This window comes from Gorilla gorilla, chromosome Y (genome assembly GCF_029281585.2).
Source record: "Gorilla gorilla gorilla isolate KB3781 chromosome Y, NHGRI_mGorGor1-v2.1_pri, whole genome shotgun sequence".
Lineage (NCBI taxonomy): Eukaryota > Metazoa > Chordata > Mammalia > Primates > Hominidae > Gorilla > Gorilla gorilla.
Window position 1 is genome coordinate 34,508,203 of NC_073248.2, and position 14,778 is coordinate 34,522,980.

At 46.2% G+C, this 14,778-nt stretch overlaps 1 long non-coding RNA gene across 1 annotated transcript; it reads right to left on the reverse strand.

Moving 5' to 3' along the window:
- Positions 1-2,447: 2,447 nt before the first annotated feature.
- On the reverse strand, positions 2,448-11,729 carry LOC134757960 (uncharacterized). The gene is made up of 2 exons (XR_010132644.1): positions 11,586-11,729; positions 2,448-3,223 (listed from the first exon to the last, which is right to left on the reverse strand). It is a non-coding gene; the product is annotated as an uncharacterized lncRNA (long non-coding RNA).
- Positions 11,730-14,778: the final 3,049 nt, after the last annotated feature.

Genomic DNA, 14,778 nt, shown 5'->3' on the forward strand with positions numbered 1-14,778 from the left:
GAGAGTTTGAGCAGCAATAAGGACAGATAAAGGTTAGGATACAATCTGGTGAGGTGTGAATGTGGTACAGCACCTTCACCTGCAAAAAAGTTGAAGAGAGATGACACAGAATGTGCTTCCAAATGCATCCTTGCATTCCCTTAATTTCACAAGCAGTCCATCCCGTGGCCCAGTGTTCAGCTGGGAGTACTCCAACTTGCAGGGAACATTTGGAGTGCAAAATGCGGCCATCCTGGCAAACTCCAAATTTGAGGACTTTCATACACAGTGCCACATGTAAGTGGGTTGGATTGATGCTGGGTGGGGTGTGGCCTCCACAATTGCCTCTTATTTTTCTGACTTCTGTGTTTCTCATTGGCTTAGGGCTTCCTGGGTCTGGCTCAATGTCTTCCACACTAGACTTTTTCCAGTTCATGGAGGACGACCCTCATGTGAGTCCATTGCATGAATGTTTTCTTCTAAACACTATCAAGTTTGAATGACAGGGAAGGTGTAATACTTTTAAAACCGTAAATTCCTGTTGCAGCCACCATAAGGAAACTCTTGTTCTCCCACTTCTATCAATAGTCTGCATGATTCCTCTAGGATGAGAAGCAGGCATCCATTTCTGGCTTTTGCCTGGTAATCTAGGCTCTGTTTCATTTTATATATATGCCCTTTCTCATTGTGGATGGGGTCTTTCATTGGGCTGTTTCTGGATGGGAGTGCCTCTTAACACAGATCTTTTGGCTGCCAGTGATTTCAGGGAGCAAAAGATAATTCAGGTAGGCTGGATGTGTTTCAGCTTGTGGGTCGTGGTCTCTTTGTTGTGGCTGAGGCTGTTGGCACTTTGCAGGAGGCTTTTGGGTTCTGTGACAGGAATCTGTGAATGTTGCATGGACTCCAGTGCAAGTCAGCTTATTCTTTCAAGCGAGCCTTGATTTTTCTTTGCTTTCATTTTGGGCTCACAGTGCCCCTTGACAGCACTAGTGGAAATCCTTTTTAGGCTTACAATCATCTCAGATGGCCTGTGAGACAGTGTCTCAACTTCATCACCACCCATTAGGTGCCATTTCAAGGTGTGAGAACACTGCTCTACTTTGTACTTTCTTTTTTCATGGTACCTGCCTTTCTCAGAGAGCCCCTGTGAGACCTACTATGAAAAGACGCAGTAACGTCAAGGACCCAGCCACCTTTTACTGAAACCCCCCTCTGGTTTCTCAGGTATGATTCCACCACTCAACGAACCCTCCACAATTCAGCAGACTATATTCCAATCCCCATGGGACCACTTACTTGCACACAGCCTCTTTCAGGAATGGAGTAAGAAGAGCAGTTTGCAGCGACCACCTCACAGTCTCTAAATGCCTCCACTTCCAGAGGAACCCAACCATGGAGACAGCCCAAAGAGGCCCTAAGGTCCAGAATTTTACAGTCCCACAGTGGGTTATTACAGGCAGCCTTTTTCTGATGCTAGACTGCTTCTTGTACCATTTTCCTCAGCTTTGGAAGGTTGAGAGATCTGAGAGACGGGCACCTGAGCCTGCCCATGAATGTACATGTGCTAGTCTCAGGGAACCCAGTCTGAGCTGTGGGCTCTGGCTAGCATCACAATGAATGCCACCATTGACTAGCGACAAGTCCCTGTGGCTTGGCGGTGAAACAGAACTCTGTGGAGGTGCATCAGTGGTGGACTCTCACTTCTCTTCTCTGTAGGATCCCTGGGATATTCCCATGATCCTAAGAGAGGGCAGATGTATGCTATCCTGAGGAAACATCAAGCAGAACCCCAGGAATAAATCACAAAATCCCTAAGGATCTGAAAAGAACTGCAAGATGCCTCAGGCCTGCCAAGACATTGTAAGAGTGAGTATTTTTGAAACTTGCCCTAGTGTGACTTCTAGGTACATCCCTCCACTGTTCCTTGGGGTTGCTTCCTCCCAGGTGTGGCTTCCTACATAATCATGCAGCCTCAGAATCTGCCTGGCTGTGTGTTTCTGTGGGAGGGTTGCAAGTGTTGGATGTCTTTGTGTGTATGTGGCTATGTGTGTGTGTGTGTGTGTGTGTGTGTGTATGCCTGTAAGTGGAGTCGGCTTAAAGGAATGTGGCTTCCACACTTCAGCCCTTCTCTTTTTTAGAGTCTCTCAACCTTTTGATGGCCTGTCTGTGTGGTTGTGTTTGGGCTGTAGGGCTTTGTGTTTTTTTATTTGGTTCAGAAATTCACAGTTAATTGTCAGGTTGGCTGAGACCTAAGAGGGTCCTAATCACCACCCCCTTCAAAAAAAACCCACTCTTCTAGAAAGAAGAAGAGCACACAACACCCAAGAACAGACATCTCCCAGTATTTCATAGCCCTGTAGCCAAAATAGGGAGAGACAACAGAAGTCCTGTCCACAGATCCCCTTGTATTTACTTCCAGTTGGGTTTCCAGGCGAGTAAGTGTTTCACATCACGAGTGGGCATTCCTCTATTTTCTGGGGTTTTTATTCTAGGACAGAGAGTATGAGAAGCAATAACATCAGAAAGGAGTGAGGTTACAATCTGGTGAGGCATGAATGAAATCCCACACCTTCACCTGCTAAAAAAGGTGAAGACAAATGACACAGAAGTTGCTTCCAATTCCATCCCCACATTTCCTTTAATGGCACAAGCAGTCCACACAGTGGCCCAGTGTTCAGGTAGGAGTACTCCAAAGTGCAAGGAATATGTGGACTGTAAACTGGGGCAACCTTGGCAACCTCCCAGTTTGAGGGCTTTCATAACTGGAGCCAAATGGGATAGGGATGGACTGATGCTGGGTGGGACTTGGTCTCCAATCTTGCCTCTTCTTTCCAAGATTTCCATGTTTCTCATCAGCCTAGGGTTTCCTGGGTCTGGCTCCAGGCCTTCCACTCTAAAAGTTTTCCAGTTCACAGAATATGAACTGGATTCCTCACGTGAATCAATTTTGAGAATATTTCTTTCTAAACACTGTCATGTTTAAATGACTGGCCAGCTGTGATACTTTTGAATCTTAATCTCCCGTTAGAGCCAACAACAAGAAAAATCTTGTTTTCCAACTTTTATTGAAAGGAGGCATGATTCCTGTAGGATGAGAAGCAGGTAGCTCTGTCTGGATTTTCTGGGTAATCTTGGCTCAGTTTCACTTTATTTGCACGTTATTCATCATTGTGGGTGGTGGTAGGGAGTGGGTCCTTCATTGGGCTCTTGTGGAATGGACTGCCTCTCGCCAGAGATCTTTTGGCTGCAAGAAATTTCAGGGAGTGAAAAGTATTTTGGTTATTCTGACTATGCTTCAGGTTATGGGAAGTGGTCTCATTATGGGGGGCTGAGTATGTTTGCACTGTGCAGGAGGTTTTTTGGGTCCTCTGACAGGAATATTTGAACATAGCTTGGACTCCAGCACACATTAGCTCTTTTTCACAGGAGAATCTTGATTTTCATTTGCTTTCATAAGGGGTTAATATTACCCCTCAACAACACTACTGGACAACATTTTCTGGATTTCAATAGCCACAGATGGCCTCCGAGACACTGTCTCAACCTCACCTGCACCTATGAAGACCAGTTCAAAGTGTAAGAACACAACTCCACCTTGGACTTGCCTTTCTCATGGTTCCTGCCTTTCCCTGATAGCCCATGTGAGGTCCAGGATGAAGGAAAGCAGTGAGGTCAAAGCTCCAGCCATCTTTTGCTGAAACCTGCCTCTGGGGTGTCAGGTATGAATCCATAACCCAAAGACCCCTGGAAAACTTACCAGACTGTATTCTCTTCCCCATGGGAAAATATTCTTGCAGACAACCACTTTTGGGAAGGAAGGCAGTAGAGCTATTTGCAGCTACCAGCTCCCAGTTTCAAAACACCTTTTTCTCCAGCTGGACCTGACCAAGGATACTGCTAGAAAGGTCCCTATGGTGGAGACATTTAGGGTCCAGCAGTGGCTTATCACAGTTGAAATTTTTCCCAATACCAGGCCAGCTCCACCTGTATCATTTTCCTCTGGTTAGGCAGGCTGACAGCTCTGATAGCAAGGAGCATGAGCCTGCCTCATTAATGTGCATGCACTAGACTCAAGGCACCAGGCCTAAGTTGTGAGGTATAAATAACATCACAGTGAATGCCACCACTGCCTAGAGATAAGTCCCTGCAGCTTGGTGGATAAGAAGTCCTCCATGAGGTTTGTCCGCGGTGGACTGTCACCTGTTTTCTTTGTGGGATCCACAAGGTCTTGTAAACTTAGGAGAGGGCAGATGTTAACCAGCCTGAAGAAACATCAAGCAGAGCCTCAGAAAGAAACAGCAAAATTCCTAAAGATCCAAAAGGATATGCAAGATGCCTCAGGCTGGCCTATATGTTATATGGGTGAGTCTTCTTGCATCTCTTGCCACTGAGATTTCTAGGTACAGTCCTCCTGGTTTCCTCGGAGTTGCTTCCTCCCAGTTGGAGCTTTCTCCATAACCACACAGCCTCAGAATCTGCCTGGCTGTGTCTTTCTGTGGGAGTGTTGCAAGTGTTGGATGCCTGCCTGTGTGTTTGTCTTTGTGTGTTTGTGTGTGTCTGTGTGTCTGTGTGTCTGTGTGTGTGTGCCTGTAACTGGAGTCTGCTTAAAGAATGCGGATAATGAACTGCAGGGCTTCTTTTTTCTTTTTTGAATCTCCCAACTTTTTATTGGCCTGTTTGTGTGGCTCTGTTTGGGCTGAAGAGCTCTTTTTACTTTACTTTTCTATGGATCATAAACCATAGTGAATTGGGACGATGGCTGAGACCCACTGGGGTCCAAATCACCTTCCCCTGCCAAAAAAAAAAAAAAAGCCACTCCTCTAGAAAGAAAAGGAGCAAACCACACCCAAGAAAAGACATCTTCTAGTGTTTCAGTGTCCTTCAGCCAACAGAGAGAGAGACACTAGCAGACTTGTTAGCAAGGCTCCTTGAATTTACCTCAAATTTGGTTCCGGCAGAGCAAGTGCTTCACATCATGAAAAGGCACTTTTCAATCATCTTGGTATTTCACTGGGGGACACAGAGTGTGAGCAGCAATAAGGTGTGATAGGGGTGAGGACAGGCTCTGGTGAGGTGTGGGTGGCATCCTGCATCTTCACCTGCAAAAAAGTTGAGGGCAGATGACACAGAAGGTGCTTTTGACTGTATCACCACATTCTCTTAATTGCACAAGCAGTCTACACTATTGTTCAGTTTTCCGTCAGAAGTACACACACATGCAGTGAGCATTTGAAGTACAAACTGAAGCCAACCTTGCAAGGGACTGATATGAGAACCTTCATACTCAGAACCAAATAGCAGTGGGTTGGATTGATGCTGGGTGGGATGTGGATTCCACACCTGCCTCGTCCTCTGACTTCCATGTTTTGCAACAACCTAGGGTTTCCTAGGTCTGGCTCAACTTCTTCCACACTAAATGTTTCCTAGTTTATGGAAGATGATCCTCATGGGAATCCTTCATGTCAGTGTTTTCTTCTAAGAAGAGTCATCTTTTAATGACTGGTCAGCTGTGATATTTTTAAAAGTGTAAATTCCTGTTACAGCCACCAACAAGGAAACTCTTGTACTCTGACTTCTATCAGAGCACTGCAAGATTCCTGTAGGATAAGAAACAGGGAGCCGTGTCTGGATTGGCCTGGTATTTTTGGATCTGATTCACTTTATCTCCACATCTTTTCTCATTGTGGAGGGGGTCTTTCACTGGGCTCTTGTTGGATGAGATTGCTTCTCCTCATAGACCTTTTGACTGCCAGGGATTTCACGGAGTAAAAGAAACTTTGGGTAGGATGGCTGCATTCCATGTTGTGGGTCGTGGTCTTGTTGTGGGGGCTGAGGTTGTCTGCACTTTGTAGGAGGCTATTGCATCCTCTGGCATTAGTATTTGAAAGTTGCTGTGACTCCAGCACATGTCAGCTCATTCTCTCGGGTGAGCCTTGACTTTTCTTTGCTTTTATTATGGGTACACATTTCGCCTCAACGGAATTACTAGGCACATTTTTCAGGTTTCCAACTGCCACAGTCAGACTTTGTGACACTCTCTCAACTTCACCTGAACCAGTGAGATGCCAGTTCGAGGTGGGAGAACACTACTCCATCTTGGACTTGCTTCTGTTTTGGTTCCTGTCTTTCCCAGGCAGCCCCTGCGAGGCCCAGGATTAAGACAGGCAGTGAGGTCAAGGGCCTGGCAATCTTTCATGGACACCCACCTCTGGGGTCTCATGTATTTACCATCACCCAAAGACCCATCAACAGTTCACCAGACAATATTCCAACCCCCATGGGACCCGATTTTTGCACACAGCTTCTTTAGGGAATGGAGCCTGAAGAGCAGTTTCCAGTGACTACCTCACAGTCTCAAAACACCTCCTCCTCCAGCAAGACTTGACAATGGTGATGACATGAAGGGGCCCTAGGTTCAAGACTTTCAGGTTCCCACAGTGGGTTATCACAAGCAGCCTTTTTATGGATATCAAGTCAGGTCTTTCATAACCGTTTTTCTCTGGTTAGGCCACCTGACAGCTTTGACACCAGGGTGCCCAAGCCTGCTTCGTGAATGCCCATGTACTAATCTCAGGGCACCAGGCCTGAGCTGTGAGCTCTGGCTAACATCACAATAAATGCCACCGTTGCCTAGCGACAAGTCCCTGAAGCCTGGGGAGAAGGAGACCTCCATGGAAGTGTGTCAGTGGTGGACTCTTGCCTGTTTTATTTGTGGGATCCATGGGAGACTCCAATGATCCCAGGAAACAGCATATGTGAGCCAGCTGGAAGAAATGTCAAGCAGAACCCAAGCAATAAACCACACATCTCTAAGGATCCAAAAGTTTCTGCTGTATTCCTGAGGCCTGCCTAGATGTTGTAGGGATGAGTCTTTTTGAAACTTACCACACAGTATTTTTTGGTATGGCCAGCCTCTTTTCCCTGGGGTTGTTCTCTCCCAGGTGGGGTTTCCTTCAGAACCATGCAGCCTCATAAGCTGCCCATCTGTGTGATTCTGTGGGAGTGTTGCATGTGTTGGATGTCTCCATGTGTGTGGCTGTGTGTGTGTGTGTGTGTGTGTGCACCTGCCTGTAAGTTGAGTCTGCTTAAAGGAATATGGCTAATGAACTGTAGTGCTTCTCTTTTTTTTGAGTCTCTTAACTTTTGGTGGCCTGTCTGTGTGACTGTTTGGGCTGTAGGGCTCCGTGTTCTTTATTTCTCTGTGCATCATGAATCTGCAGTCAACTGGGACACTGGCTGAGAAGAGCCATTGTCCAAATTACCTCCTCCTGTGAAAAAAAAAAGCCACTCTTGTAGAAAGAAGAGGAGCACACCACACCCAAGAACAGATATCTCCAGGTGTTTCATTGTCCTGTGACCAACCCAGGGAGAGACACCAGTGGTCGTGTTTGCAGGGCCCCTTGAATTTATCTTGAATTCAATTCCCAGCAGAGCTTGTGCTTCACTGCTTAAGGGGTCAATCCTCCACTGTCTTGCTATTTCATTCTGGGACATAGAGTTGGAGTAGCAATAATTTAAGATATGCGTGAGGATACAATCTTGTGAGGGGTGGATGGTGTCTCACACCTTCATCTGCAATACAGTTGAAGACAGATGACACAGAAGATGCTTCCAAACCAATCCCACCATTCTCTTAATTGCACAAGCAGTCCACACACCTGGCCCAGTGTTCAGGTGACAGTACTTCAACGTGCAGGGAAGATTTGGAGTGCAAACTGGGGCCATCCTGGCATACTCCTGATTTGAGAGCTTTCATACCAAGAGTCCAATGGGAGTGTGGTAGATTGATGCTTGGTAAAATTTGGCCTCCACAATTGCCTGTTCTTTTTCTGAATTCCATGTTCCGTGTCAGTGTGGGGTTTCCTGGACCTGGCTCAGTCTTCCACACTAAAAGTTTATCATTTGACAGAGAACAACCTTCATGGGAATCCATTGTTTCAGTGTTTCCTTCTAAACACTGTCAGGTTTTAATTACTTGGTAGCTGTGATAGTTTTAATACTGTAAATTCCCTTTATGCCACCGATAAGGAAATGCTTATTCTCCCAGTTCTATCGGAAGGCTGCATGATTCCTGTAGAATGACAAGCAGGTAGATATATCTGGCTTTTTCCTCTAATATAGGCTGTGTTTTATTTCATCTTCGCATAATTTTCACTGTGGAGGGGGTCTTCCATTGGGTTGTGGCTGGATGGGTCTTCTTGTCACAGATCTTTTGGTTGCCAGGGATTTCTGAATGCAAAAGGGACTTGTAGGCTGGCTGCACTCCCATTTGTGGATTGTCGTCTCATTGTGGGAGCTGAGGTTTTTAGCACTTTGCAGGAGTATGGGCCTTCTGACAGGAGGCTTTGAACGCTTCTTAGATGATAGCACAAGTCAGCTTGTTCTCTAAGGTGAGCATGATTTTTCCTGGCTTTCAGAAGTTTCCACACTATCCCTCAACAGCACTACTGGACTCACTTCTCAGGCTTGCAATCACCACAGATGGCCTCAGAGACACTATGAAAACCTTGTCTGCACCCATGAGAGGACAGTTTGAGATGTGAGAACACTGAGCCACCTTGGACTTGCATTTGTCATGGTTTATGCCATTCTTAGAGAGACCCTCTGAGACCCAGGATGAAGACAGGCAGTGAGGTGAAGGGCTCATCCACATTTTGCTGACACTCCCCTGTGGGGTCTCAGGTATGATTCCATCAAAGACCCCACACAACTCACCAGACTATATTCCAAACCACATGGGACCTGAATCTTGCACACGGCCTCTTTTGGAAGGAAGTCAGAAGAGCAGTTTTCAACACTCATCTCAAAGTCTCTAAACGCCTCTTCCTCCAGCAAAACCCGACCACGGAGACAGCCTGAAAGAGCCCTAAGGTCGACACTTTTAGGGACAAAAAGTTGGTTATTGTAGGCAGCCTGAGCCTGCCTCATGAATGTGCATGTGCTAGTCTCAGAGCACCAGGCCTGAGCTATGATTTCTGCCTAGCATCACAATGAATAACCTCTTTGCCTAGGGAGAAGTTCCTGCAGCTTGTTGGAGAATGAGACCTCCATAGAGGTGCTTCGGCCATGAACTTCTGCCTGTCTTCTCTGAGTTATTATCGGGATGGTCCCTTGATCCTAGGAAAGGGCAGATGTGAGCCAGGTTGAAACAACATCAGGCAGAGTCCCTTTTTAATGAGTGGGAAGCTTTGATACATTTAAAACCATAAATTCCCATTACAGACTCCAAAAAGGAAACTCTTGTTCTCCAACTTCTACTGGAGGGTTGCATTTCTGTAGGATGAGAAGCAGGTAGCCATCTCTGTCTTTTGTTTTTAAATATAGCCTCTGTTTCATTTCCTCTGCATGGCCTTATTGTGGAGGGACACTTTCATTCAGCTGCTCCTGGATGGGACTGCCTCTTGCCAGAGATTATTTAGTTGCAAGGGATTTCAGAAAGCAAAAGGTACTTTGAGTAGGCTGGCTGTGTTCAGGTTGTGGATCATTGTCTCATGGTGCAGGCTGAGGTTGTTGCACTTTGCAAGAGGCTTTTGGGTCCTCTGAGAGAAACCATTGAGCATTGCTTGGACTCCAAAACAAGGCAGCTCATTCTCACAGAAAAGCATTGATTTTTCTTTGCTTTCATGGGGAATTCTCTGTGCACCTCAACAGCACTAATCGACACTCTTTTCAGGCTTCCCATCCACACAGATGGCCTCTGAGACACTGTCTCAACCTCATCTTCCACCATGAGAGGATAGTCTGAAGCGTGATAACACTTCTCAACATTGGACTTGCCTCTGTCATGCTTCCTGCCTTTCCAAGAGAGCTTCTGTGAGGCTCAGAATGAATGGAGGAAGCGAAGTCAATAGTCAGGATATCTTTAGCTGACATCCACCTCTGGGGTCTCAGGTATGATTCTATCACCCAAAAACCCTCAACAACACACCAGACCATTTTCCAATCCCCATGTGACCCAATTCTTACACATAGCCACTTTGGGGAATGAAGTCAGAACAGCAGTTTCCAGCGACCACCTCACAGTCCAAGCAATGTTCAATGATTCTTGTCAGAGGACCAAATGTTTCCTGCAAAGTGCAAAAATCTTCAGCCCCTACAAAGGAGACAATGACTCACAACCTGGAGCAGACAGCCTACCCAAATTCCCTTTTGCTCCCTGAAATCCTTGGCAGCCAAAAGATCTGGGACAAGAATCAGTGCAATGCAGAAGAACCCAATGAAAGAGTCCCTCCACAATGAGAAAGGACATTCAGAAGAATTGAAACAGAGACTAGATTACCAGGCAATGCCACACATGGCTGCCTGCTTCTCAACCTACAGGAACCATGCAGCCCTCTGAAAGAAGTGACAGAGTAAGAGTTTCCTTGTTGGCAGCTGTAAAAGATATTTTTGGTTTTAAAAATATCAAAACTGCTCTGTAACTAAAATGTGACAGGGTTTTAGAAGGAAACACTCATGCAATGGATTTCCATGATGGTTGCCCTCAGTGAACTGGGATGCCTTTATTGTGGGAGACATTTAGACAGACCTAGGAAATCCTAGGCCAATGCGAAAAATGGAAGTCAGGATAAGAAGAGGCAAGGGTGAAGGCCACATCCCACCCAGTGTCAATCCATCCCACTTCCATTTAGCTCAGGGCATGCCAGCCATGAAATTGAGAGTATGCTATGATGGTTCAAGTATGCACTCCAAATGTTCCCTGCACATAGAAGTACTCACACCTGAACTCCAGGCCATGATATGGATGGCTTATGCAATTAAGCAAATGCAGAAATGCTGTTGGAAGCATGTTCTGTGCCATCAGTCTTCACCTTTTTGGCAGGTGAAAGTGTGGATCCGAATTCAACACTCATCACATTGAATCCTCACCCCATGTCACCTTACTGATGCTCATGCTGTCCGTCCAAGAATGAAATCCCAAGATGATGGTCAAATGCCCCTCACGATGTGAAACACCTCCTTGACTGTGAACCAAATTCTAGGTAAATTCAAGGTAAATTTCAGGTAAATTAAAATATCTGCCCCGCAGATAGGACAGCTGGTGTCTCTTTATGGGTTGGCTGCAGGAAAATGAAACACTGGAAAATGTCTCCTCTTGGTTGAGGTGTGCTCCTCTTTTCTCTGGAAATGTGGCTTTTTTTTTTTTTTCAGGTATAGCGGATTTGGGCCATGGCGGGTCACAGCCAGCCTCCCGAATGACTGTGGATTCTTGATTCACAAAAGAAGAACACAGAGCCCTACCCCGCAGCCCAAGCAGAACCACACAAATGGACCACCAAAAGTTGGGATACTCAAAAAAGAAAAAAAAAAAGGTGCTGCAGTTCTTTAGCTTAATACATTTAAGTAGACTTCACTGAAATGCACACATACACACAAACACACAAACACACACACACAATCAGACATCCAACACTCACAACAGAAAATACAGACTTGCAGTTTCTAAGGCTGTGTGGTTCTGTAGAAAGCCCCATCTGGGAGAGAACAACCCCAGGAAACACAGGAGGGCTGTACCTAGAAATCATAGCAGGGCAAGTTTCAAAAAGACTCATTCCTACAACGTCTAGGTAGGCCTGAGTCATCCTGCAGGTGATTTGGATACTTACGGATTTTGTGGATTATTCCTGGGGCTTTGTTTGACCTTTCTTCATGATGGTTAAAGTCTACCCTCGTTTAGGATAATGGGACTTTCCTGAGGATCTCACATAGTAGACATGTGAGAATCCACAGCCTATGCACCTCCACAAAGGTCTCCTTCTCCACCAAGCCTCAAGGACCTGTTGCTAGGCTACAGTGCTCATTCATTGTGATGTCTGCCAGAAATCACTGTTCTGCCATGGTGCCATGAGAGTAGAGCATTTTCATTCGTGTCACAGGCTCAGGGACCCAGGTGTCAAATCTGTCAGGCTGTCTAAGCAGAGGAAAAGGTACTGACAGAGCTGGCCTGGTGTTGGGAAAATGGCTACCTGAGATAACCAGTGAGAGACACTCAAATTCTTGACCTTAGGTCTTTTTCAGGCCATCTCCTTGGTCGGGTTTCTCTGGAGGAGGAGGTGTTTTGAGATTGTGAACTGGTCGCTGGAAACTGCATTTCTGACTCCATTCCTGCAAGAGGCTGTGTGCAGGAATCAGGTCTCTTGGGGATTGGAATATAGTCTGGTGTGTTGTTGAAGGGTCTCTGGGTAATGAAATCATGCCTGAGACCCCAGAGCTGGGTGTTAATGAAACATGGCTGTGCCCTGGACCTCACTGCCTCCCTTTATCCTAGGTATCACAGGTGGTCTCTGAGAAAAACAGAAACCAGGACAAAGGGAAGCCCAAGGTGGAGCAGAGTTCTTATAAGTAGAACTGGCTTCTCACAGGTACAGATGAGGTTGAGACAGCGTCTCAAAGGCTGAATGTGGTGACTGTAAGCCTGAAGATTTTGTTCAGTAATGCGCTTAGGAGCAATTATACCCCCCAATGAAAGCAAAGAAAAATCGAGGCTTGCCTGTGAGAACCAGCTGCCTTGTGCTGGATTCCAAGCAATGTTGAAAGACTTCTTTCAGAAGACCCAAACCTCCTGCAAATTGCCTCCGTCCCCAAAATGAGAACAGGACCCACAACCTGGAGGGCAGCCAGCCTACCTGAAGTCTCTTTTGCTCCCTGAAATCCCTGGCAGTTAAAATATGTGTGGAGAGTTGTAGTCTTATCTGGCAATAGCCCAGTGAAACACCCACTCTGCCAAGAGAAAGACTGTGAAGGTGCATTGAAACAGAGCCTAGATTACCAGGAAAAAGCCAGACATAGCTGCCTGCTTTTCATCCTATATAAATCATGCAGCCCTCTGATAAAAGTGGGAGAACAAGTGCTTCCTTGTTGGTAGCTGTAGCAGGAATTTATAGTTTTAAAAGATCACAGCTACCCAGTCATTAAAAACTTGGCAGTGTTGAAGGAAACACTTAAGCAATGGATTCCCGTGATGGTCGTCCTCCATGAAGTTTGAAATGTTTGATGTGGAGGACAGAGAGCCAATCCAGGATGAGGATCATAAAAGTCAGGAAAAGAAGAGCCAAGTGTTGAGGTCACACCCCACCGAGCATCTATCCATCCCACTTGTATTTGCCTCTGGGTATGAAAGCCCTCAAATTGGGAGTTTGCCAGGATAGCCCCAGTTTGCACTCCAAATGTTCCATGCACATTGGAGTACTCCCACCTGAGCAATGGGCCATGGTGCGGACTGCTTGTGATATTAAAGGACTGTGGGGATGAAGTTGGAAGTACCTTCAGTGTCATCTGTCTTCATCGTTTTTGAGGTGAAGGTGCAGGACTGCATCCACTTCTCATCAGACTGTATCCTCACCTCTCTCTGACCTTGTTGCTGCTCACAGTTTCTGACCCAGAGTGAAATTTCAAAATGATGGAGGAGTGCCTATTCATAAGTTGAAGCACCTGCTCACCTGGGAACTGAATTGGAGGTAAATTCAAGGGGCCCTGCAGACAGGACTGCTAGTGTGTCTCCCTGGGTTGGCCAAAAACAAAGAAATACTGTGAGATGTCTGATCTTTAGTGTGGTGTGTTCATCTTCCTTTTTGAAGGGTCCTTTTTTTTTTTTTTTTTTTTTGCTGGGGGAGGTGATTTGGACCCCGGCCATTCTTAGCCAGCCCCCCAATTCACTGCAGATTCATGATCCACTGAAAAATAAAAACACATGGAGCCCCACAGCTGAAGCAAAGTGACGCGGACAGGCCACCAAATGTTTGGGTGACTCAAAGAATAGAAATGCTGCAGTGCATTAGCCACATTCCTTAAGCAGACTACACTTACAGCCACACACACATACTCAAATACTCATGCACACCACCACACACATGCAGGCATTTAACACTCACAACACTCTCACAGAAACCCACAGCCCGGCAGCTTCTAAGGCTGCATGATTTGCAGGAAGCCCAGGCTGGTAGACAGCAACCCTGGGAAAAACAGGTGAGCTGTACCTAAAAATCACAGTGAGGCAAGTTTCAAAAAGATGCAGATGTGCAACATCTAGAGAGGCATGGGGAACTCTGCAGATCATTTTGGATCCTTTGGATTTCACTGTTTATTCCTGGGGTTCTGCTTGATGTTTCTTCAGGCAGGCTCATGTCTGCCCTCTGCTAGCATCATGGAACAATCACATTGATCCCACAGAGAAGACATCTGAGAGTCCACTCTGATGCACCTCCATGGGACCTTCTCCTCTGCCAAGCCATAGGGACTTGTCACTAGGCAACGGTGTCATTAATTGTGAGGCTAGCTATAGCTCACAATCAGTCCTGGTACTCTGAGACCAGCACATGCATATTCATGATGCAGGCTCCTGTGCCTTGTTGTCAGAGCTGTCAGCGTGCCTAAGCAGATGAAAATGATACAGGCAGAGGCAGTGTGGTATCAGGAAGCAGTCTACCTGCAAAAAACCACTGTGGGATCCAAAATGTCTCGACCTCAGGGCTTTTTCAGGCTGTCTCCATGGTTGGGTCACATCGGAGGAAAAGGCGTTTCCAGTCTGTAAGGTGGTCACTGGAAATTGCTCTTCTGACTCCATTAGTGAAAGAGGGTGTGGGCAAGAATCGAGTTCCATAGGTTTTGGAATATTGTCTGGTGTGTTTTTGAGGGTTCTTTGGATGATAGAATCATACCTGCGACCCAGAGTTGGGTGTCCTCAAAAGATGTCTGGGCTCTTGACCTCACTGCCTCCCATTATTGTTGGACTCACAGGGGCTCTCTTGGAAAGCCAGGATCCAAGACAAAGGCAAGTCCAAAGTGGAACAGTGTTCTCAC